Here is a 26,125-nt window from a genome sequence, read left to right on the forward strand (position 1 = left end):
AGTTTCTCTATCCCAGGAAACGAAGAAATTATGTGGGAAAATTGATTTACTGCAACCCAAATGGGCAAGGTCAGCTGATGACATGGAACAAAGACGAACATGTGAGGGACTGCAGGAAGCCTGAGAGGAGTGATAAAGATATGGACGGCAAAAAGACACTTCAAGCCATCATGTACAGAACCAGAAGATGAAGAAGGAATGAGCCCAGAAAAGGATATGAAGATGAATACAGAAAAACCAAGCAAGATGAATCCAAAGGAGAAAATGGATGTCGTCGATGAATCGACCAGAGGGGGGAGTGTAGAGTAGGTCCCAAATATAGCCTGCACTCCAGTCGCCCATTTTAAAGTACCAGGAACAATCACACCAAAATGTGTGATGTATGATGGGAATATAACCCAGCAGAGAGCTGCAGTAGGGGTCTGCCCAGTATCTATCAGAAGAATAATACCTATTGAAGTGCCAATAACCAGACAACCATGGGCAGTAAGGTTCCCATTAAGAACACCCTACCAGCCAATAAAACAAAATGAAGATTGCTTAAGCACTGTACAGGAAGAAACCAGAAAATCCTTAATGGAGGGCGAATGGTGACGTCACGAGGGCCAGGACTAACGTACAGATAGAAGATATGACGACCCAAGGATGACACAAAGAGACGAAACACCAGGAATAAAGATATTGTGAAACTAAAAGAAGAGAACATTGTTAAAATACAAGAGCGCTTAAGCTGAAAGCATGATGAAGATATTCAACCAGCTAATGCCTGTACATATGCTTGGAACCGCAAGAAGCTAAAGAAAACCGTGCGGCTTGCTACGCTAAGTAGAAGAATTGAGCGGCAAGCGCCATTGTACATAATCTACCTCAAAACAAAGGACAATTTTATAAATGCGGGTCCACTTTATATAAAAAGCAGAACCAACCCAGGTTATTCCAGGCCAAACGCAATAAGTTTCATATTCAAGCATCAAGAGGAAAAAGGCTGAATCGAAACTCGGCAGAGGCAGCTCATGCCAGGGAAGCCGAGTTCACATAGATAGAAGTTGTAGACAGTAGCTACTTTTAATTAAAGCGAAGAACGGAATATCCTGCCTCTGAAGAATCGAGATAAAAAAAGCGAATGCAGGTGGCAGTGTGAAACGAAAATCAAATGCAGAAATGGAGAGAAACGAGGCAAATCCTTGGTGTACTAGTGATCAGCCGAGCGAAAGGAGGCACGGTTTCACACCTATGGTTGGCACCTGCCCAGACAGAGATATCAAAACACAGTTTCGGGGCCAACCACAGTGAACTAATTGACACATAGACCATAAAGTGATGATTGATTGAAGGAAGGCAGGGTGAGCTAAGGGACGTCCTGCACCTGGTTGACCATTCTGCGTGCTGCTAGGCAAAGTGGAGAGTTATGCATGGGGTTGATGCCAACCCAATCACATTGGACCAAATAATCTAGGGTCCTATAGTTAGTAGAGCCAATGAGAAGTTGTGCTTTTACAGTAGTCATTTACGAAGGAAGGGCTTGGATGCCCACCTGACAGCATTTACCCAATCCCCTCACTCCGTTGCCATATACAGATATAGCACCTATATTAAAGTTAACTTTTCCCAACGAATAGAATTGCATGTTAACTTTGAGTGTTACACAGATTATGACGTGTTCTGTTTTGTATGAAGTTCGAGGGAGTTGAAGCGAGACGGGCTGTTGCACTGCGGTCGATTTCCATGTTTCCCCATTTTTTGTACTCGTCATTAAACGGACTCCCCTTTGCCAAACCATTGAGTTGTCCTTATTGATTGGTGTTGGAGTAATAGACCCTGCACCCCCATCCATCTCGAGGTGCAGCTATCTAGTCTAGTACTGCAGAGCAAACCCTGACTCTATGGGCCGGCCGGGGGTCTCTCGGTACACTGACGCTGCTTGTGCCGTGGCTAGTGTGCTAATCTCAAGTGCAACTCTGTGACATTTTGAGTCACACAATAACTCAAAGGTTAGAGGGGAGCAATGGGATCACTTTGAGTTTATGGAATTTTACCCTGTTGCCCCCTTCTATCGCTCAGGCACAGGGCACAATCTCATTGTGGAACGGGGGTTCTCAGATTTCCTGGATTGATCATGTGTGTGTGTTTAGTTCTTTGATTCCACTATGTTCCACCTGGTGTATTACCAATTAGCTATTTAGTGATTACTCAACTACTAACTTTTCGACACAAATTTGGATCTAGAATCAGGACATGGAGCCCTTCTTAGCAATGGTATCAGCAGACAAAAACAGCCTGACAATGAAGTTGAACCGCAAATTCTGTCATAAATAACGATTATGTGTTTGCTTGCCACTACTAAAAACGTGGAAGCCTTCTTTTCTATATGGAATTATAATAAATGATAAAAATATGCTTGGATAAAGGGCCTGTTGATTGCCCCAAAGAGACATCTGCACTCACTAATGCGAGGGTTACGGTGGCTAAAAAGAGACAAGAGAAGGTAGCTCAGAGCTTTGAGGTCTAGGCAAGACTTGGATAAAGTAATTTACTAACACCAAAAACAAATTATTGCTCAAAGACATAGAAACTACATTAAACGTCTCGCATATACGGTGAATATACCTGAAAGACAAGCCATTTTATGGCTACCAAACGATGCAAACAGTACTAAATTTGAGGAAATTACTGACAATGCTGTGTCCAAACTTTTGAATCAGGAATCACGTCTTATCGCCAAGGATTCGTGGGTAGCTTTTTATGAAAAACTCTATACCAAAAAGGTCAACGTGCGAGCTATTAATTTCCCAAATTAAGACTATACGGCTATCCTGTTTTTTTAATTGGTCCTTGGGGGATGTTTGTAAAGCCATCCAGAAGTCCAAAACATCTAGGACCGCAGGCCCTGATGGGCTTGCCCCAATCTCTATAAAGTGTAACCCAGAGTTGTGGGCTGGTATTCTACTTCCACTGTTTCTAGATATATTGTCCACCTTTACATTCCCTGTTTCTTGGAAGACATAATTTATCAACCCGATCTTTAGGACAGGGGATCAGGCTGTGCCTTCTAACTATAGACCAGTGGCAATTTTGAATGCCACTAGTAAATTGTTTGCATCCCTCATTCTCCAAGATCTAAACAGGGGGACGGAAAAGCTTGATCGCTTATCACGCTTCCAGGTGTGTTTTATGAAAGCCCTTGGGACCACACTGAATGGGTTCATAATTACCAATCTGTTAGCTGAAGTGAAGAAAGAGAAGACAGGTACTGTCTATATCGCTTCAATGAATATGAGAAATCCTTTCGATAGGGTGAAGTGGAAAATACCAGCACCAATAATAAGAATTTTGACAGGCCTCCACTCTGATAGTGCAGTACATGTTTGTCTTACATGACAGGATGCCCTATCCAAACCTATCAAAACATCTATTGTGTTGAGACAAGTGTGCGTGTTGACCCCGCTACTGTTCAACATTTATTTAGCTGATTTGGATGAAATCGGGGCCACCAACACCTTTTCCAGCTAAGTTGGGTGACACCAGAATAAATTGTTTGGCTTTCGCCGATGATCTATTATTTTTTGATCTAACACCGATTGGTTTAGAGAAAACTCAATTTATTCTCTGAATATGAGTTGGCAAATAACTTAGTTATCAATGGGTCCAAATCTAAGGTAGTCCTTTACCCCACAAAACGTAAGCCCAAGATAATGTACTGGGCTTGGGGGCAGAGGGGGAGGGTGCTAGGTTGAACCAGGTTCCATTGTTGTGTTATCTGGGCTTTACACTATCTAATATTTCTGCATTAGCCGAGTATAGGGAAAGACTTAGAGCTAAGTCGCAACCTTTTGTGGCGCAGATGAAAATAATGTTTTCCAAACTTTGCACATTTTCTTGTCAGTTTCTTATTCGTTTTTATATAGCAAAGGTTGAACCCAGTTTAAGCTTAAACTGGGTTGGAGCTTTTACCATTGGACTTGGGTGTTTTCTAGAACTCTCTCCAGGGCACAATGTGGAAACACATTCTGGGTCTTTCTATAGCCATTCCTAATGCAGTGATTAGGCATGAATTCGGATTGATTTAATTGGAAGCAAAAGTCATCTGTAATCTAATTTGTATATTACGATATTGCATCCCCCACATAAATCCATATTTGTTGACTTGGCAGACATGTAAAAATCTCTCTCTGTGTGTTCTACGAATACATTTACTGACAAGATGATCGATATTCTTCATCGAATTGAGTCGTCTCAAGATGAACTCGTAAAAAATCCTCTGTCAGTTCAAAAGAAACTTTACAAGACGGATTGGCAGTTTATTATTGAGTGCCTTGTGTCTTATAACTTGTATAGAGACTATGCTGCCCTTTTAAGGAGTAGACATTGCTGCTCTCTCTATTTGAGCCCGTTTCCTGATTTTAAAGCTCAAGCGCTTTATGTACATTTAACTTAATGAAGTGACAGGCCCGCGTCTGGGTTTAGCACCTGTAGGGGAGGCATGGTATCACAAGTATGACACTAACACAAAAGATACTGTTTGTAAAACCTTTATTAAAGTTTCTGGGTTTGGAAAAACTCCTACTTTGCCCTATAACTAGGATAGGAGTAGTCTCGCAAAGAATAAATGTGGCTGAATCAGCTCTACTCCCCACGTCAGACAGCACGGAGTAAGGCAGTCCCCATAGGCAGGATGACATACTTGGGCTCAGGTTTTCAACACAAAACAGTTCAAGGCGTGGATCGAGGCTCGCTTGGCCTTCCGCATTAAAGTTCTCTCTTTTCAGTCTTCCAAATAACGTTTCAACAAAGTTTCATGTTGGTCCCGCTCTGTCTGGCTCAGACCTCTCAAAACAAAAGTTCACGTTGGTCCCCCTGTCGGGCTCAGAACTTTCACAACAAAAAGTTCAACAATAATTGCAAGGGGCTCCCTTCCCCAAACTTTTTACACTTCGGGTCACCCTCAGACCTCCGCAGGACCACTTCGACTCAAAGTTCAATTTTCTGCTTTTTACTCTCCCCTTCTCTCTTGGTTAATTTTGATCACTTCATTCACTTTATCTCTACAAACAATGCACCTGTCACAGAGACGTTCGAGTGGGCTACTTCCTTTCGTCGAACCTCTCCATTACTCAGTATCGCTGATTTCACAGCTGTCCTTACTTCAAAGTTCATTCACAGGACTGTCTCATACACATGCGTGCGGCCGTGCACACTTCACTTGCAACTTAAATCGTTCCCTAACACACACCGGTCTCTTAGGTTGCTTGCCAACTCACTGGCGGTGTGCATTTCTTCCTTGTCTTTACAGTTTCCAATTCACAAGTCAAAGTTAGTACCACAGGCTTGACCTCGCCACACCAACTCTGCCGTTCCCCCTGGAGGGTCTCTTGCGTCCTTGAAACACAATGCAGCCTTCTTCTTTGGTATTTGGTCACCTCCGCGTGTCTTTTGTGGCCTTTTGGAGGCAACAACCTCCTGTAGCGAACTCCTTGGGCTCTTGACCCGCTGCTCTCGTCCCTTGCTCTGCTCCAGTAGGTTTGCCTTCGCCCCGGAAGTTCTGCTCTTACTTGTGTTCCACCTTGCTCACAGTGTCTCTCTAGGTTCTGCCTTTTATCTGTGTGGGGAGAGCTAATTGCTATCAGGTGTATGCACTTAAAGTCAAGTGCCTGACTTTGCCTGTCCGAATTAGTCAGACATGTCCAGTATGATAAGAGTTAGTCTTGTTACTCTCAGTCGCCCTCATCCTCGGCCCAGTGTTTGTGTAGAAAGGGGTGGGGGCGAGTTGGGACATCAGATAATCCTAAAAAATAGGATGGGTTAGATGTACAAAAAAGGGAGGAGGGAATACTGCGTCTCACCATTGGCTGCCTCTCGCGAAGACCCCTCACCCAGGTGATCCTTCCGCACTGGTCCACCCCCAGGAACTGGATCCAAAAGCGATGTCTGTGTCCTGGCCACCTGGATGACAAGTCCACGAGGACCAGCGGGTGAGACACCCCTTGGTTTCTCACACACCTCAAGATCGAGTCTTTTGACTATGTGGAAGGGCGGGTGTATTAGAAACTTTAAAGCACTTGACACTTTATTGTACTAAAACATCTAACCTGTGTTCTTTGAAATTTAAATCTTTTAAATGTTTTATTTATTCCAATTCTGTCGATGTTGACTGTTCCTTGTGGTCTAGATTAATGGAGGGGAACAGTATTCCTTTGCTACTGATTTTTTGCAGATTTTTATAGAGGTTATTTAATCTTTTTAAGCAATATGTTATTTTTGTGTAATTAATATGTTTTTGTCTGTGTGTAATGTAATTAGTGTTCTAATGTAATTTTGTGAACATTTGTATTTAATAAACCATACCACAAATACAATATTTTTAAGAAAAGAATCTGCATGTAGAGTATGCTAGCCTTTACCAGCCAAACAACGGAAGAAAAGAAGGCTTTTTGCTTTAAAACGTAGGTTTCATTCATGGATCGCGTGTGAGGGTGGGGGACAGATGAGGACATAAACTCAGAAAGAGGAGTGAAAGTATCCAATAAAAAGCTTTAGGAAATGTGTGAACCATAGGCATCCCCAAGAAGCAATTTAGAAATGTGGCGTTTTTTGGTCCCATCTGAAGGCTATCAAAGTTTGGAGATTCTGCTTAAGGGAAGTAGTGGGTTAGGAAGGGAAACAAGATGGAAGAAGATTCGATTAACGTTTCCCTCTTAGTCTGAAATATGTTTACATATTTTACACCCGAAAGAGTACTGTAAATGAGAGTAGCTACTGACAGATATGTGTCAGCGACAGTAATAGGACTGTAGATTATCATTGATGGTTGGTGAAAGATAGCCTAGGGATATATATATATATATATATATATACACACACACACACCTACATTCCCCTAGAAATCAAAAGCTATGCTTATGAGGCACTGCATTGTTTGCATTTATTAAATCGTGTCTCAATTTGAATGTGCTATATTTAATTTTGTTTAAATTACTGTGGTTGAAAGAAAACGGAATAAAATCTAAATGAAACGCTTATGTTTCGGCCCATTTACTCCTTTCTAGGCTTATTCTGAAATTCATAGAAAAGGAAATGGATTGCTAAATATAATAAAAATATGTTTGAATTTACTGAGATTATTTATCGAGTCCTCTCAACCTTTTGTACATACTATGTTCCTGCATATGTCATAAGCATTCTGATTTCCTCAAGTGTTGTTAAGAGTCCCTGTCACTGGCTTTGAATATAATACAGCAGCAGGACTCAAGGGGTGGTGGGTGAATGGCATGGCTAACTTGCTATGGGCAGCCTAATGCACTACTACGTTTTCTTGTACTTGGGAGGGGGGTGTATTTGGAGTGGAGTGCTGCAGATCCCATCCTTTTCGGCCCCCAGTCAGCTCACTGATCTGGCCCACATGCCCCGGTACACCAGCCTTCCTGGTCTGCAGAGTTCTCCCCAGTCCTTGGGCAGGTCAGGACTGCGAGTTCATCACACTACTAAACGTTCCACTCCTACTGTCGAGGACACCACTCCCTACACTCACAGCATTTATGTTGTTGGCGCCCTGCAGACTTCCCATTACACATATGAGCGAGAGAGAGAGACTGAGCGAGAGCGTCAAGCATGCTTAATGAAGGTTCTGACTTGGCAAAATATTAATTGGAACAGTCAAAAAAGGAAGTAACAAATAGCACAGTAAAACAATGTTCAGTTTTCTGGCGGAACTATGTGAAGCAGGAGTTTGGGTGGCATTTTCAAGAACATAGGCATTTTGAGTACCACATGTTTGTCTCTCTGAGAGCATGAAGTAATGCACAGGATTCGTTTGAAGGGGGCGGGAATCATGTGAGCCAAGAGCCTGGTTAAAATCTCCCATGAGGACGGAGTGCTGCACATCAAAGGGCCAGTTACATCTCAGAGAGCAGCATTGTTTGGGGGAAAATGTGTCCCTATTAAGCTCTCATCCGGCAGTCTATGTTGTCATTTATTTATATGGTTTGAGTGTGATCAAGAGCCTAGTAGGGCACGAAATGCGTCGCTGGCTGCCTACTAGCCTGATTTTTAACGGATGCATTAATAAAGAGGTTTATTTGATGGACTCCGTGTCCATTTTGTCTGCATCCTGCTGCCTATCATGTGCGACCCTGACGCCGCTGGTGTCTTTTGTTCTTTTCTCCCTCTCTCTACACTCTCTCTCTCTCTCTATATGATTGATATATTTTTTTTTAAAGGAAAAAACTTGAGTTGAAGTGCAGTTAAGGTGAGTAAACTAACGCAACAAAACCCTTGAAATTCAGTGCATTGCGAAACTCAGGACCGGCTTAACTTGGCACGTTCCCGTCGATCTCCCCAAAATGCCACTTTGTATGGCATTGTAAATATATGTGCTCTTGGACTTTGCAACAGGAATGGGCAGAGTTAAGACGGTCCCGAGTTTCCAGATGCACTGAATCTCACAGGTTTTGTTGCGTTAAGTTTACTCATCTTAGCTACACTTCAGCTAATGTTTTGTCCTTGAATTTCAAGGGTTGAGTTATACCACAGTTTTCTTTCATGCTAACTGTATATTTCTCAGCACCACTGGCCATGGCCATCGGCCGTGAACAATGCATATTTTTTACCACCACTGTCCATGGACTTCGGCCGTGCCCACTGTATATTTTTCTGTGCCACGGTCCATGGCTTCAGATGCCACTCTCTTTATATTTTACAACACTACCAGGCCTTCAGCCATTTAAAATGCTAACAAGCGACTGGCCATGGCCAGTGATTTTTCAGCTGTGACGTCACTGTAGCTGTAAAAATATATACTTTTTTCTATCTAACTTTTTTTTTTTATATGTAATGAACTACAGATGCCCTTGTTTATTTGTAGTTCTTATACCTGTGGTTATCGTAAAAAAATGGTGGAAACAAATTTCTTTTGCCCTCCCAGGCACTCACCAAGTGCCCCGCTCATCTGTGCCTGCTCCCCCCCCAGGCCCCTCATGGCCTTCTCACCTCCCCTCTCCCATTCCCCCACTCCCCCCAACACTCGGTGACAAAGTTTCATCTGTGAAGTCGGGTAGCCGCGGTTATTCCTTCAATACCTAAGGGTATGCGAAAGCTTTGTGTTGCAAACTCTGTCCCTAGCCCACCTCCAACTGCCAAATGACAGTGTCCTCTTGCCTCCCCTACACCTGCAAATGGTATTTTTCTGCCTTTTCTTTTGCCGATCCCCTCGGTTATCTCTTGCATCGAGAAAAAAAGATGGCAGCTTTTCCATTTCTGAAAACCCTCAGGCCCGAATGCATGATGGGGATACAGCTATACGTTTGGCACCCCGTTCTCCATCAAATAGTAAACAAACTCGACAGAATAACTCTAAAACACAAAAGGATCGTGAGTCAACGTTTCGTGCCCAAGTTGTTGTAGACCTGTTCCAAATCCAACAAGCAATTTGGCCTGAGTGGTGGAGCAAACTTTGACCTTTTTATCTATGGAAAATGAATTGGGAGTAAGTCGAAAGTGCTCTTTTTTGTTTTCTTAAGAATTTATTTTTTAACTTACCTTTCCCAAACTTTACAGTCTGTGGGGGGCACAGGTGTACACAATTGTCTACACAAATATGTTGCACGAGTCAAAAGTTATTAGCAATTCATTTTTTCTATTTCCTATGGAACTCACTACTCACCTTAAATAGGGTGGCACCCGCTGCCCTATAATATATACATACACACACACACACCACCAAGAAAGTTATGGTGGGTTTAAAAAGGTTTGAGAAAAACCTCTCACCTGAAATGTGAAAGTATTAAAGTCCATTTGAGCCAAGACACACATTCATAGCAACGTCACTTAGTAGCCATCGCTGGAAGTTCACCACAGGTTCTGATGCAAACCTTTTTCTCCAGGAAATTGTCTTTGTCTAAGAGGGAAGTGCTACAGGTTAATCAACCCAAGACAGACATTTGAAAGGCTGCCAGGACAACTACATAGCAGGTTTCACCCTTATTAGGAAGCATCAGTGCAGTATAGTCCCGACAGCCTTGTGGTTGGAGCATTTGGCCATGTTTTCACAACACCCAAAAAGTTATGGTAGGTTTAAAAAAAATAAACTTTCATGTGAAAGTAGGAAAGTCCATTTGAGCCGAGTCACACACTCCACAACGCCACCTAGTAGCCATCGCTGGAAGTTCACCTCCAGTATATATATTATATTAATTCACTGAAAAAACTTTGTTTAAGTTGCACTAATGAAAACCTATGAAATTCAATGACATTTTTTTGTTAAAGTGTTAAAGGGACGATATGGTCACAAGTAAAACCGAAAAACCTCAGAAATTCACCAGGTATGGTAAGCTAAGCAACCATAAATCGTGCCACCACCGTGCACTGCTAAGACTAACACCCAGGACATCAAAGATTTCATAGATTTTTATAAGTGCAAATTAACCTTAACATTTCTTTAACAAACATTTTCAGTGAATTTCATGGGTTTTTACCAGTGCATGCTATTTTCCTACAACTTACTAATATCATACTTACCCCCAATATAGCAGCATTTGTGTCTAATTTACCAAGTTTCACCTTGAAACTCTGCCATTTCCCACCTTCTAGCATAATTTTTAACACTTCGGTACACTTCTAGCAACTTTGTCCACTGTTTTTGCGTCCACTGATGTCTGCGAACATCCGACGTCAACGTCGACCTTCCGGACATGCCACGTGACCATGGGCATGGCATGATCCGCAAACGCGTCCGCACTTTGCGATCTGGTCTGTGCTTTGAGGACAGTTCAGAACTGCATTTTCTACAGATCTAGGAACTTTCAAGCTCAAAATGTACCCTTGCACAGCTCCTACACCAATTCTTACTCATTATCTATTACCAATCTAGTACAAAGCACATACTTGGAAGAATATTAGCAAAACTGCTATTTATCTTTAAAATGTCATCAGCTATTGCCATCCCTCCTCCCCAAGAGCCACCACCACCACCAGCTGGAGGACCTACACAACATAAAAAAGCATAGTACTTCTAAAGATAATTAACAGGACCAAGAAGATGAGGTAGAGGAAGTGCCTACCTCTAGCACCCAGAGAGAATCATGGGTGGGGCAGTTCTTTACCACTGTTGGGAATGTACCAAAGGCTAAAGCTACCAAAGTGAAATGCACGGAGTGCAACTTTGTAATCAGTCACGGACTACCTGGACAGTACTCCTACGGGACCACCTCCATGCGCCGCCACACCAAATCCAACCACCGCAATGCTCTCAGAAAGGTTGTTCCTTTCAGCAAGTAGTAGGCTGTCTTCGTCCACCTCAACTTCCTCAGCCAATACTGTAACCACACATCCTACTTCTGTGGGACACAAAATCCCACCAGCTACCTTGCAAGCAATAAAAGAGGCTGTTGATCCATATCTTTCGAAGACAACAGTACTCTGCATATACTGCAACACACCACTCTGCAGGGGCAAGCAATTTTGAAGTGCTTTTGGAGCTGTAATCAAGGAGCTTATGTTCTAACCTCTCCTGCAAAAAAGAATACATCAAAAATCAACAAAAGAAAGGTTCCATTAGGAACCACATTTCACAGTTAAAAAAGAGAATAAAAGAATAAAATCTTATAGACTCCATCTACTTTGCATTTCTCAGTAAAGTCATACTCAGTAAGATTTTCCAACATTTCCATTAGCATTTTATGTTATGCTAATAGGAATAATATGGCGTTCATCCCCAGTTGCATGGACCGGAACTGGGGATAACTGCCCAGCAGCCCAAGTTATCGGCCCAAGCGAAGCAAGGGCGGAAAACGAGGGCTCCCGACCGTTATCCCCCATTCCAGCCCCTGCAATGGGGGGATGAAAGCCATTAGCACCCTGGGTACCCAAGGCGGGAACGCAGGGTGCTAAAAAAGAAAGAAAATAAGGATTTATCTTCCTACAGCGGGACGCCACAGGAAGGAAAATCCTTTTCCAAGATGCCCACCATAGAAGGGAAGGCAGGGATCCATACACAGACCCTCTTCTGTTTCCATGGCAGCCTGCAGAAGACGAGGAGAGAACCATATGACCATATTACCACAAGCACATTTGTTTTCCCTTTCAAACATATCCCACTTTCGAATAACTTTATCACTTAGCCGGTTGCAGGTGGACATGGCGACTTTAACCCCATTTGTCGTCCCTCGTGGTCATGGCCAGTAGCCAGATTGTCCGGATCATGACCGTATGCCATGACCCAGACAAACTGGCCACTGCTTATGGCCACAGGCTTTATAGCTCAGTCACCAAAGGTATATCACTATTTCTTGTACCTACATTAAGTACTTGTCAGAAAATAAAACACAGGGGGGCGCTGTTGTGCGCCGAGCAAGATGGCCGCTTGATGCGTGAGCTCCGTGGCGAGCGGACCTCATAATCCTGTTCCTTGGCGCCTTTCCTATCTGCTGCCGTGTACGGGGTACACGATTCTGCTGCCACGGCTTCGGGGATCCAGCGGACCCAATCCTGCTGTGAATCGGAGCCGGGAAGGGCTTTCCCCGACTCCGTAGCACCCATCCCCCCGCCTGCGGCGCTCCTGCGCGCCGAAGACTCGGCCCCGGCGGAGAGTGGTCGTACCCGCCGGGGTCCTGCTGCGCTGCCTCCCACATCTGCCGGGCATCGGTGGGGGCCGGCGTGCCTCATCCCTTCCGGCGGCGGGGCCGACGGGGGCCCGGGATCGTGGCCCGCCGGCGGGGCTGCGGCTTCTGCTGGGACGGTGCGGCCTGGGGCGGCTGCCCCCGTGTCCCTGGAGGGACGTTGGACCTGTGACGCGGCCGTCCCGCTCTCCCCCCCCTGCTGCACACTCCATCTTGGGCCCTCCTTGCCCTCTTCGGAGGATCTCCGCGACCTGTGGGGGTGTCGCCGGAGCCTCTCCCTCCCGACGGCACGCGCCCGGGTACGTGCTGCGGGGGTCTCGCTGCCTCCGGGGGCGATCCTGCGGCCGCCGCCTCGGTGCTCCTGCAGCCCTCGGGCCCCGCTGGGCCGACCCCCCCTCCTGGGGTGATCCTGTGAGCCGCGGCCGGCCCCGGCTGGGGGTGGACGGATCCGCCTTGCTGAATTCCTTCCAGCACCTGCGATCTGCTGGGGGGGGCCGAGCTTCGTTCCCCCTGGTGCCGGGTGGCCTGGAGCGCGCCGCCCCCATCATTCTTGGAGAGGCGCCTGGACTGATCCCCTGTCCCAGCTTGGGAGTCGCCGTGTGGTCTTCTCTCCTCCTTCCTTGGGACCCAGCGGGGGGGACGGGGGGACCTTCCCCCCCCCCGCTTGCACACCCTGTGCCGGTGGGGCGACGCGGCCTTTGGGTGCGTGCTGGGGAGGCTCCATTGACTTTTCACGCCGGAGCTGCCGCCACCCTGCCTCGGGACTCTGGGGTCACCCCTCCTTGGCGGGCCGCCCTCTCTGCGGTGTGGGGTATCTGAGGCCCACAAACAACGACGACCGGCTCCGCCTGGTGAGCCCTGACCTTCCTGGCTCTCCTGCTCTGGGGCCCAGCTCTAGCTCCCCCCCCCCTTGGGGGGCTACTCGGCCTTCACCAACCTCATATTGCGTTTACCTTGGCTGGAATCCCTCGTTCTATGTGGCCCTATCGTTCACTGGGGGCTGGCCTCTCCCCGCCTCAGTACCCTGGAGGCTCCTGCCACTCCACCCGGAGTGATACTCTGCAGAAGGGCTCCGTCAATACCGCTGGTCCCTACTCTTCCATCTCTGGCTGTCTTCCACACCTTCCTGATCGGGCGGGAGCCCTGCAGCCTACACTTCTACGGCATAGTCTCGTGGCCACGATATTTCCTGCCTCCCTCTCTTGTCACGCACCCCACCTGGATTATTGACTTACACGGCCTGGGATCCCCCCCCGTCTCCCTCTTGGGGCTGCTGGTGACTCCCCTTTACCCCACTCAACCATCACCATTGTCAAAATGACCAAGGGGGGCGCGAGGAAACAGAGCTCCATCAACATGTTTGCGAAGGCGGCTGTTAGATCCCCGGAGGACCCCTTTGAACGGGCCCCTGTGGCGTCGTCGTCCGCAGTGGCACCTGAGCCCCAGGGCATGATGGACTTTATCAGGGAGGGTTTCACTGCCCTACACTCGAAACTGGACGATATGAACGGCACAATTTCCTCAATCAAGGCCCACATCGAGAGGACCGATAGCCGCGTGTCTGAGGTCGAGACACGGGTCGGCTCCGCCGAGGATGCACTGGGTGCACTGCGCTCCGAGGTTGTCGCTCTCTCGAGCCGAGTCCTCGAGGTGGAGAAGAAGAACGAGGACTTGGAATCCCGCTCAAGGCGCAATAACCTTCGCATCATCGGGGTCCCTGAGAACGAGGTGCACGAGCCAATGGAGGACTTCGTTGAGCACACATTAATGTCACTCCTGGATTCGCCCAAGCTCTCCCCCCACTTCGCTATTGAGCGGGCGCACCGTGCTCTCACCGCTAAACCCAAACCCGGGGCTCCGCCTCGTCCCATCATCGCCCGGGTCCTGAACTACCGGGATCGTGATACTCTACTCAGAGCTGCAAGGGTCAAGGGCGAGCTCTTATTGGGAGGTGCGAGGATTCATCTTTACCCCGACTTCTCGACCGCCGTCCAACGAGAACGCAAGACTTTCCAGGCTGTGAAGCGGAGACTGCGAGATCACTCCATTAAATATGCCATGCTCTACCCCGCCAAACTGCGCATAGAACACGCTAATCAGGTGTTCTTCACGATCCCGGAAGAGGCCTCCAAGTTTATGGACGAACACTTCCCAGGCTGACTTCCTTCTCTTGTCCACAACTCTGCAGCTTCCCCCTTGGGCCCTGCAGGGGGGGGGCCGGGTCCGGCCCTTCCCCGTCGCTGGTGCCGCATTGATCCTCTCTCCCGGATTCGGCTTGTTCAAGTTTCTCCTTTCATTTCAATGATGTGCCATACTGCTAAGTGCAAGACACCCTGCTTAAGTTACATTCAATGTTTGAAGTTGCACCTTGAGCTCTACTGGTCCTGCTGCGGCCCGGAGCGCTGCGGTCAGCCCGGCCTACAGGCCCCCAGGCGCTGATGCCTCTAGTTTGGTTTTGGTTTAGGGGGTTTGGGATTGTCATTCCTCTGTTTGGGAGGGGGATGTGGGTGGGGGTGGGACATGTTTGGGGTTTTATTATCAGAAAATTGGCACTGGCAGCGAGGGCGGACTGGGGTGCAGCACTCACCCATTGGTCTTGGACACCTTTTTTGACTATACCACTACCACATCCATGGCAGAGGGGGACTTAACCTTTATGAGTTGGAATGTGCGGGGGTTGGGGAACTATAGAAAGATGAGGCAGCTCCAGCTGCAGGCTGAGCGCCATGGGTCCAAGATCCTCTTTTTGCAGGAGACACATGCTCGCATGGAACAATGCGTGCGTTTCGCCAAAACCTGGGGCCCCCATAGGTTTTTTACCGACTTCTCTACTCAAAGTCGTGGGGTCATGACCCTTATTCACAAGAGTCTCCGGTTCACCCTCATCTCTTCACATATTGACCCCCTGGGCAGGTATGTACTATTACACGCCACGCTTCAAGGGAAAGAAGTGGTTTTGCTGAACATTTATGGCCCCAACCTCGATGACCCTGAGTTCTACAGACAGGTCACGTCCCTTCTAGATGGCTTCCCCCTTGTTCCAATTCTCTGGGGGGGGGGACTTTAATACTATCTTTGATGTGGCCCTTGATAGATCTGGGACCAAGCCCCGTCATCTTTCCAGGGCAGCCTATGCTGCATTATCATCTCTGCCCCGGTTGGCCATGGTGGATGCATGGAGGTTCTTTTACCCTGACTCTCGCGTTTATTCATTTTATTCTTCAGTCCATGACTCGTACTCCCGAATTGACCGCTGGGTGATCGCCAATGTCCTGGTTAAAGACGTGAAACAGTTAATGATTTTACCCAGAACCTTGTCTGACCACTCTCCAGTGACCATCACCGTGAATTGGGCCCCTGATCCTGGCCGGTCCCGCTGCTGGAAACTGAAACCCCTTGCCCTTCTTGATCCAGAGTTTCATTCCGAGCTCGAGGACTCTATTGAAGAATTCTTCGAGTTAAACACAGGCTCGGTACCATCAATAGCCACACTGTGGGAGTCTTTCAAGGCCTATATTAGAGGGATTGCAATTTCCAAGGAAAACGGAGTCCTCAAATCAATTAGGAGAGCCCTAGCCGAGAGTGAATCCAAGCTGTCGACCCTGGAGGCTGCATGTTCACTTCACTCTTCTCCGGGTAACCTAGCGGCCATTGGGACGGAACTGGATACATTTCGCTCCCTGGCTGATCGTGAACAGAGGTTTCTGGACAACCCAGGTATCGCGCGGAGATACGGGGAGGGTGAGCGCCCTGGCCGATTCCTCGCGAGGTTGATCCGTCATGAGACGGGTTCCCCACACATTCTCGGGATTGAGAGACCGGACGGCTCCTTGGCTGTCTCCTCCCGGGACGTCAACACGGAATTCTTTAATTTTTACGAGTCCCTATACTCCAATGCGGACGAAGTATCAGTGGAAGAAATCGACTCCTTTCTCAAATCCCTTCCCTTGTCAACTTTATCCCCTGAGGCCGCGGGCTCTCTCGATTCCCCACTCACACTGGAAGAGCTCTCCGACGCTATCGATTCCCTATCCTCTGGGAAAGCCCCCGGCTCCGATGGTATCCCAGTCGAATTTTACAAGTCCTATAAATCACTTCTCCTTCCTCACCTGTTGGCTGTGTGGGAGGAGGCGGTCGAGACAGGTGTGTTCCCCCCTTCACTACGTGAGGCCACGATTACAGTATTGCTAAAGGCTGGCAAACCCCCCTCGCATTGTGGATCGTATCGTCCGCTTTCCCTTATAAACTGCGACGCCAAAATATACGCAAAGGCCCTGGCTCTCAGGTTGGCCCCCATCCTTCCGTCCATCATTCATTCCGATCAAGCGGGCTTTGTCCCGGGGCGGTCCACCTCCCTGAACTTACGGCGTATATTTAATATAATTGACAGGATTAGCCCAGAGACTCAGGCTGTAGCGGCTACGCTGGACATGCAAAAGGCCTTTGATTCGGTTTCATGGCGATTCCTTTGGCGGGTTCTCGAGAGCTGTAAATTTGGTCCCTCCTTTCTCTCTTGGGTCAAGCTACTCTATTCATCCCCCGTGGCTAGGGTCCATACAGGTGACCACTGCTCTCCTTCCTTTGGGATCGCCAGGGGGACGAGGCAGGGGTGCCCATTCTCTCCTTTGGTTTTTGCAATAGCCATAGAGCCCTTCGCGGACATGCTTCGTCATCGCCACGCCCACAGAGGCCTCCGTACTGCCGGGAGGTCGGACATAGTTTCCCTATATGCGGATGACGCGTTGCTGTTCATTCGCTCTCCATCCCTCAACTTGCCTCCAGTGCTGGAAGATATCATTTATTTTGGCCGGGTCTCGGGCCTTAGGGTGAACTGCTCGAAATCCATCCTCTTCCCACTCACGGAATGCACTCTTCCCCCCCCCCTGACACTCTGGGATTCACATGGGCTCAATCCACATTCACTTACCTGGGGATAGCAGTAACGCGCCAGCAGGCACTAACCCTCGAAGAGAACTTCCGGAAATACCTTACACTCCTGTCTGTTAAGGTTTTAGCATGGGACAAGCTCCCGATTTCTCTCGCGGGCAGAATGGGTCTATTGAAAATGGTGGTGTTACCTCAGCTGCTTTACAAGTTTGCCAACGTACCCTTGTGGCCGGGCGCGGACTTTTTTCGCGACCTGACTCGTACGATTAACTCCTTCCTTTGGCACTCGGGAGCGGTCCGGCTTAAGTATGAGACCTTGTCCACCCCCATGGCCAGGGGGGGCTTTGGTGCCCCTGATTTTCTCAAATATTGGCTAGTATCCCAGATCCAATATATCTCCCATTGGTTTAATACAACTGACCCCCCCCCCCACGTCCGGCTCGAGAAACTTGCGGTCTGTGACCGCGAAATCCGCTCTTTGGTTATACAACCCGCTCCTCAGGTGCTGGACTCACAGAGCCCGTTAGCCTGCACATCCCTTGCATTAGCCAAAACATGGAAGCTGCTTGGAATAGCCCGCGCCTTCCACGGCAACCTTCCCCTCTGGAACTTCCTCCCGGGGGTTCCCCAGGTCACACAACTTATTGTTCGTCGCTGGGCCGAGGCAGGCTATGAGCTGCTGCGGGACGTGTTTGACCAGGGCATATTCATCGAGTGGACTGATCTTCCCCTACCCTTGAGGAGTGACCGGAGTGTCTGGCTTCAATACGCGGCTCTCCGTAAGACCCTTAAGCGTAATTATCCAACATTCCCTGCGTTACCACCAGACGACCCGGCCATTGAGGAACTCACTTCCCCCTCACCCATGAAAGGTAAAATCTCTAGGTTATACTCCATGCTGCAGTCCAGATCCTCTCCAGAATTTTCTAAACTCAGGGGGTCTTGGGAGAGGGACCTGGGGGAGGAAATATCGGACGACCGCTGGGCACATATATGCGATCGCACTCACCGGGTGTCCTTTAATTCCCGATTCAAACTCATTCAGTTAAAAGTGCTGCATAGGTTCCACTATACTCCGGCTAGATTGCATCGCATGTCCAGTGAGCATCCTTCTAGTTGCCCTCGATGCGGGCATGATGACGCGGACTACATCCACATGATCTGGTCCTGCCCCCGCCTCTCACAGTTCTGGGGAGCGGTTTGCGCGACGGTATCTGCTATGCTCGATCACCCCATCGATCCTTCTCCAGCATTGTGTCTCTTCCATGATCTCCCTGGCCTCCCTCGTAACTCTAAAAAACTGACTGGCCTCTGCATGCTCTTAGCGGTTCGGTCCATCCTGCTCTGCTGGCTTCGCCCCTTTCCCCCCACACATGCCCAATGGTTAAGGGCGGTTACTTGGGCCTCTGACTCTGAGGAAACTTGGTCTCACATGCAACCTACTCACTCCAGGCCTAGGGACATCTGGCTTAGATTCCGCTCCTACTTGTCCGACCTTGACATGACTCCGGCTGCTTCCCCTCCACCTGCTCTTTCTCACTAGTCTGAGAGTTCCCCCCCATTTTATTTTGATCAGCCTCCCCTCCCCGTATGTCGTTTGTAATTCTGTTTTCTTTTCTTTGAGTCATCTAATGTGCAATCTCCGTATGACTGTTCCATGATCTGTATTGTCAGTCTGTACCTGCTGGGCGCTGTTCGCCTGTTGTTTTGCTGCCATGCTGCCTAATAAAAAAAGAATTTAAAATAAAATAAAGAAAATAAAACACAGGCACATTTGCAAAACCATGCTTTAAGGTCCTTGCCAATGCTCCTTACACGAGTTTGCTGGAAATCCGCCCATGTTTTTTTTTCAACTGTCAAAATGCATGTACATACAAGTCATATAACTTAGCCCCCACTTGACAAAGTCCATTCAGACTTTACACAAACATTCAAGATTGGGTCTATAATCTTTCTGAAAACTTTTGTCCACATTAGTCAAAAGGGAACAAAGTTATAAGCCACCTAAACATGTTGAGACACCCCTCTAATGTAGCCCTCTCTTGTCAAAATCACACCAAACTTTGCAAAAACATGTATATCTAGATTTAAAATTGTTTTTCAAACTTTTGTGCAGATTCCTCAAATGGCACCACATGTGTAAGCCTTTACAATATTTTGTTCACTCTCGACAAAACAGCCCCACACTTTCCAAAACCAATCAGAATCAGGTCTAGAATACAATTCCAGAATTTAATGCAGTTTCATTGAGTGGCGCCAAAGTTATAAGCCATCCATGAACTGCTTTCACCAACCCTGTAATGAAGAAATAGGCATAGAAGTCCCCGAACATCTGAAGGATTTGCGAGCATCACAGGACTGTACCTGAACATCCGGACTGTTTGCGAACTTCGGGGGATGAAAACACATGTTTTTTTGCTTCTTACGGCCATATCCCATCCCATCCTCATCACCCCCACTTCCTCAGAGATTAATGAATTTGACAAGTGCAATGTTGTGTTTTTTACTGTGATGTCCTCGGACACCGGCGGATGTCAGCAAATCCAACATGGGGAGCGCTTCCAAAAATCTGACGCACTTAACGCTTTTCACCATGGGCACGTCCGATGTCCGCGGACATCACGTCGGCCTCATCCAATCAGAGACCGAACACATTTCTCAAATTTTTTTAACCTACTTCTGGCCCGTTTAAAAAAGAAACTACTGTATGGATTTACACCAAATTTACAAAAGTACACTTTCGGGACCATGTCGCCATTCCTGAGACAAATTTGGTGAAATCCGTCCAGCAGTTAGGGCTGTAGATGTGAGCAAACATTTTTGTCCAATGCGTTTATGGAAAAAATAGAAATGTTGGGACCCCCCTACAACTTTGCCCCCCCTTGACGAAGCCTCACCAAACTTCCCAGAAAAATTCTGACGGGACCATATACTTATTTTTGCAGTGTGGTAAGGATTCGTCCGGCGGGGGCAAAGTTATAAGCCGCCCAAAAAGTGCTCTTCCCGTGGGTTGAGCAACTTAACCATAACTACAGGGCCGCTACCGCCAGCCCTGTAATATTAAAAGGTAATTAATAAATAAAGCAAAAATACGCTGTTTTCCACATATTCCTATAGAGAAAAAGTCCAAACGCGCTAAAGTCAAAGCGCAAAAAACTGCTGGGCGGATTTGTACCAAATAAGAAACTTGGGCATGAAGCGTTGACTCAATTTCTGGGACAGGATGTGGACCCCTTGGCTCACTGTGCTCAGAGAGGCATAGCTCCACCTCACTGATGAGGCTCAAAAAAGCTGAAACACCTGTATGGGGTTGCTATTGGTACTCTTGTTCAAAAGGGAATTGCCGTAGCATTTTGGTGCTGGACTGCCTATGTGGGTGGGACAAAGACTGATATGCAAATGGATATTTCCCATCTGTGAAAATTACAGTGAGCTAAAGTGTGGTTACGGACTCTCAAGTGGGTACCTTCACAAAGAACAGGTCAATGGGCCATGTTCGTTCTCGCAGAGGGGCGCCTATGGACAATTTTTTGATTTTTTACTAACCAAAGTTTACAAGGCCTGTTGCCTCATTATAAAAAGACCCTCTATTAGTACCCTATTACCAGGGTGACATTGAGATGAATGACTACGACACCTAGCAGAGCTCTCGAGTTTCCCCATGCCATGCATGAGAAGGTCATTGGGCCCTGTTCTTTTTACACCTTTGAATTCTGGGATATGCCGCATTACAAGACACAGACTTCCAAGAAAAACGGACTATGCAGCCTTCTTCCACATGGAAATGGAAAACCTGAGAGCTCTTGACAGCCTGCAGGGGGTTCAACATACGGAATAATGTTTTCCTACCTCTGGAAAAAGGTCTTCTCCCTAAAAAAAGAAATCGTACATATACCGTTTTGGGTGTGGCTTGGCAAAACACCCCTCACCCAGGAAAATGTATGTACCCCAAAATATATGATCTATTGTATTGTGTTAATAATATTAACAAAAATATACAAATAGTGGGTGCCCACAAATACAAAACTTAAAAATGATGTTAATAAACCTAGAATTCAAATATGTAATTTTGTCAACAATACAACATGGTCGTCCAGGTGCTTTCATCACAAAGTATAAAAACATATAAATCAACCTAAGCTCCATGATCACATCCAAAACAGTGCACAGTAAACCGCTGCAGGCCATCAATAACAACTACAATTAGAGTTCTCTAGTCACAGGCACACATGGCCTTATTTTGTAATTGTATTCCGAACCCAGTGCTTTAAGTAACCTGGGGCCATGCCCCGGCAGTCTCCAAGAAGTGGGACTGAGGCCGGGCCCTGCCAGGGCCCCTGGTCCCACCACCCCGGTACACATTATCCCGGCATGGATGCAGCCGCGACGGTAGATGCGTCCACCATTAAATCAGGCAAGCTGACAGAAGTGCCAGCCAGCTACAACGTTACTTAAACACTGAGCTATGCTGTGGCTGGCTGGCACTTCTTGTTAGTCACTGTAACTTTTTCTGTGACCCATTGAGCGGGTCACCAGAGGAAGTTACTGTCCTTTTGTTTCCTCCCCAGGTCACTAAGGCGCCTTTAACCCTCTGTGGCATATTTCTAGATTTATAAATGATGGTTTGAAAAGTACACAATTCAAGACATCTTTTATAAAGCTTTGCCGGCGGACAAAGACACCTCAGGTTTTGTCCTTTGTCAAAGCTTAATAAAAGATGGATTGAATTGTGTACTTTTCAAGCCATCTTTTTTAAACCTAGAAATAACATTTCTAGGTTTAAAAAAGAAGGCTTGAAAAGCACACAAACCATAGTAAGGTGCGCACACAAATATATAAATGCCATATATGTGTGTGCCTACCTTACTATGGTTTGTGTACTTTTCACGCCATCTTCAAGTACACAAACCATGGTAAGGCACGCACACAAATATATAAATGCTATATATTTGTGTGCCTACCTTACTACGGTTTGTGTAATTTTCACGCCATCTTCAAGTACACAAACTATAGTAAGGCACGAAAACAAATCTATAAGTGTAAGCAATGCTTACATACATTTATATGTTTGTTTGCGTACCTTTAGGGCCCCCCTCAATTTCTTATCCCAATTAAAGCCATGTCCAAACCCCTTTATCATTTGAGATACGAAAAAAAATAGCCTGCACTAACACACTTCCCTAGCCATTTTACTCGTGCGCACGGTCGCACAAGAACCACTTCAAACCCTTCGGAAATTATAAAATGCAAGGACGTGAATCCTTTAACATGGCAAGATCGTCTTTCCAGCCGAGTTGGGAAGCGAGTGCCATCAACGCACACTTTCTGCCAAGACTACATTGCTCAAGGATGGTAAAAATCAAATTAAATGTCGCGATACCATCGGACTAACTGAACATAGTATTCGGGAAAGGTGCCATGTCCTTTGAAGTCACATGGACTTCATCTGTTGAAAACAGCAGAGGTTAGAAGGCACGGGATTAAAGATCCCAGGGGCTGTGCCACCAGAAATAAACAGTTTACAGACACCGTGCAAGGTAGGCGTCAGCAGCAATAATTGCAACACGGTTCCCCAAAAGGTACACTTTGCAGCTGAAGCGAAGCACATGGGCGCAATAAAGACCACTCAGTGCTCCGGTGTGCAATGTGTGGGATGGCATTAGATACGGTGCCCGTTCTTTATCTAGCGTTGAATAAGGGGTGAAAGATAACCCCTTCCTGTGCCACTCAGCCGCCACAAACATTGCACTCACCATGCCCGCTGCCCGCCTCACATTTCCGCCGGGTGCACCAGGGAATCCCGCCCCGCATCATCGGGCGGTACGGCTCCACCAAAGCTGCGGCTAGAAACTAGGGCCAGCTCGAAGGTTCCCAAGGCCGGTGTTGTATGGTATTCCTGCATCCCCACGGTAGCTTGAGGAAGCAGTGTTCGGCAATCTCCGGAGCCCCGCCCACCCACAGATGGCTACAGCCATACAAACAGCGTAAAAGTGAAAAATAAGAAAATACAGCGGCATAGCCCGCCCTCCAACAGCTCTGTTCCTGGGATTGGCCAGTGATGTCTTTGTAGCCCCGCCCCTGCCTATTCCTGTCATCTGTGGGGATGCAGAATATCATAAAAAGTTCAGGCAAGAAATGTTAGCTGCTAACGAAAGGCTCAGAAACTTGGGAGGCATTTTGTTTCTTCACAGTGTCACAGCCCCTCCGAGACACACAGTCTGCATAATAAACCCAATAACACGTTTATTTTTCTTTTGTCATCTGCAGGGCTTTAAGTGGGCTGGGGCCTGCCGGGGCTCGGCTGGCTTCGAAATCTCGTTTTGAGGCGGGGCCCTGCCAGGGCCCACTAATCTCCCCCGGCCACTACACGAAAAGGCATTTTTTTCTATAGCCTGAAGCTCTCGCTCGTGTGCAAGAGCTTCAGGCTTCAGAAAAAAATGACTTTCACCATAGCTCTCAACCATTTGTGTCACAAAGGCGGGTGAAAACACCCGATTTTATTTTTGGCGGGTGAGAGGCCCATTGAAATGAATGGGCGTGCAGGAGGCTTGGCGGGTGAGTTAGCTGTTTAGAAGGCGGGTGACACCCGCCAAAAGCGTGTGAGTTGAGAGCTATGCTTTTACCCATAATGGTGGCGCCGCACCTGCGAGGCATCCCTTTAAGCAAGAGATGCCTGTGTGCCGGAGCCACCATTATGGAGAAAACATGAGGCCGCTGGAAGCAGAGTCCTTGATTTCTAAATACTGAAGCTCCCGCTGATTTGCGGGAGTTTCAGTCTTAAGGAAAAGGGCCTCTGCTTCCAGGGCCTCACCTTTTCAGCCTTAATGGTGACGCTGCCCCTCCCAAGCTGGCGAGGGCCAGCGCCACCATTAAGGCTGAATAGGCGAGGCGCTGTCCCCTGCCAGGCAAGCCTTTAGAAAATAAAGGCAGAGATCAGCACCCTTTCCCCCACGGGGAGAGGGTGCGGATCTCTGCAAAAGGTTGCCTGGTAGGGGTGCCAGTAGCCCATTGAGCCGGGGCTCTTCGGTGGGTGTGGCCTAATGGGCCAGTAGGACCCCCACCGTTAGGCCATGCCCCCTCAATGAGCCCCGGCTCATTTTGTACTGCTATTTAAGGCACTGGTCATCTGCATCCGAGGCTTGCTTATTCATAATGGTGAATTTCCAACTGAAAGACCACCAGTCACCTTGTAAATCTGTTACAGTTAAAGTGAGCAACACAAAAAAGCACCCTTTTAAAATGTGTTCACACCCATAACGTCTAATAGCTTGATATCCTAAAACGTAAAGTGTGCTTTTATGTCCTCAGTTGAATGTTCTTAAAACCATGCATAGCACCACACCAGAGGTTTGTGACAAATCTCCAAACCAAAGTGAGTTTTTTAGCCTCTTGTGTGTGTTCTAAAGTGCTGAAAATAAGTAAGTGAGTACATAGATATTTTGCCTTTTGCATCTTATAGTTTTCCATTCAGGATGTGGAAAATAAAGGTACACCGACATTATTTTGGCTCAACATGCTGCTGCTATAAGTATTTAGATGTTGTCATGATGCTTTACTATGCAATTTGTGGATTTTGCAAGTAAACTCTATAGGACAGTATTATTGTAGGTCTTGACACCCAAAACTTAAATATTTGTTCCAAGTAAAGCATGGAAGAAGATGGCCATGCCCAAATTGCAGAGTGGGTTAAAATCCCTGCTTCGCTTTTTAGCATAAGTGTGTGATCCTGGGCAAATAATGTAATCTCACAATGGGCCTCATTACAAGTCCCGCAGTAACCCTGCCGGTGCTACCGGTGGGTTGCTGCCGGACTTGCAATATTTAGTGGCACCTGGCTTGCCGGAAACACCAGGGGATTAAAACCCCAGTGTTCCGGGAAGTCGGGCACCGGTAGATGGTAAATCCCCAATCCCATTTGAGTCCCATAGGACTCAATGGGAATAGGGATGACGGCAGCACCGGCACCGTTAATAACAGTGCCGGTGCTTCCGTGAAAGTCTGTGGGCGGGTGCCGTTCCCTCCGCCAGGTCTGACCCTAGCTGGCGGGACGGCACCAGCCCTCAGACTCGTAGTGTGCCGGTCCGTTGTCACTGGACTGGCACACTCGTAATGAGGTTCACTGACTTCAACTGCAAAAATTGGAGTGCTCATAAGTGATTATGTTTACACCCTTACAATAGGACAGTTTTAATAAGTTTAGGGAAAAATTATTGTACCCTGGTGCTCCTCTGCTAGTGGCTCCAATATGCTCACATAGAATTGCATTATTGCTACACTGGCCCTCCGCCAGTCATGTATAACTTGATTTGACAGGCAGACAGTCTCACCATCCAGTCAGTGACCAGAGATTCTAGTATAGGGAACTAACTGTGGTAGAACCAACATTACATTTTCTCCCCTTTTGCTCCCAGCCACTGAAGTTGTTTGGGCCGTCCAGAGTACTGCCCCGCACTCTGTCTTGTTATGCTATGATATTGAGCCTCTAAGAGTTGGACGAGACATTGGGAGCAAAGGTGCCAGGAATAGCCCTTCAAAAAGACCAGTGCGCAAGAACTAGACATTACGTCCGCACGTAATACCTTTTACTTAAACTCTGCAAGCTACTCTTAGAGGAAAGATGGGGGCACCAA

General features: G+C 47.3%; 1 protein-coding gene across 1 annotated transcript in view; it reads right to left on the reverse strand.

The window, feature by feature from the left end:
• The window catches only part of ZNF770 (zinc finger protein 770), an 86,211-nt gene extending 62,827 nt beyond the window's left edge, over positions 1–23,384 (reverse strand). Inside the window, exon 1 of the mRNA XM_069638527.1 lies at positions 23,249–23,384. The gene's annotated coding sequence lies outside the window, so the exon portion shown is untranslated. The remainder of the gene's footprint in view (positions 1–23,248) is intronic.
• Positions 23,385–26,125: the final 2,741 nt, after the last annotated feature.

The sequence above is a fragment of the Ambystoma mexicanum genome, chromosome 14, assembly GCF_040938575.1.
Source record: "Ambystoma mexicanum isolate Mex_15411 chromosome 14, UKY_AmexF1_1, whole genome shotgun sequence".
In the NCBI taxonomy this organism is placed as follows: Eukaryota; Metazoa; Chordata; class Amphibia; order Caudata; family Ambystomatidae; genus Ambystoma; species Ambystoma mexicanum.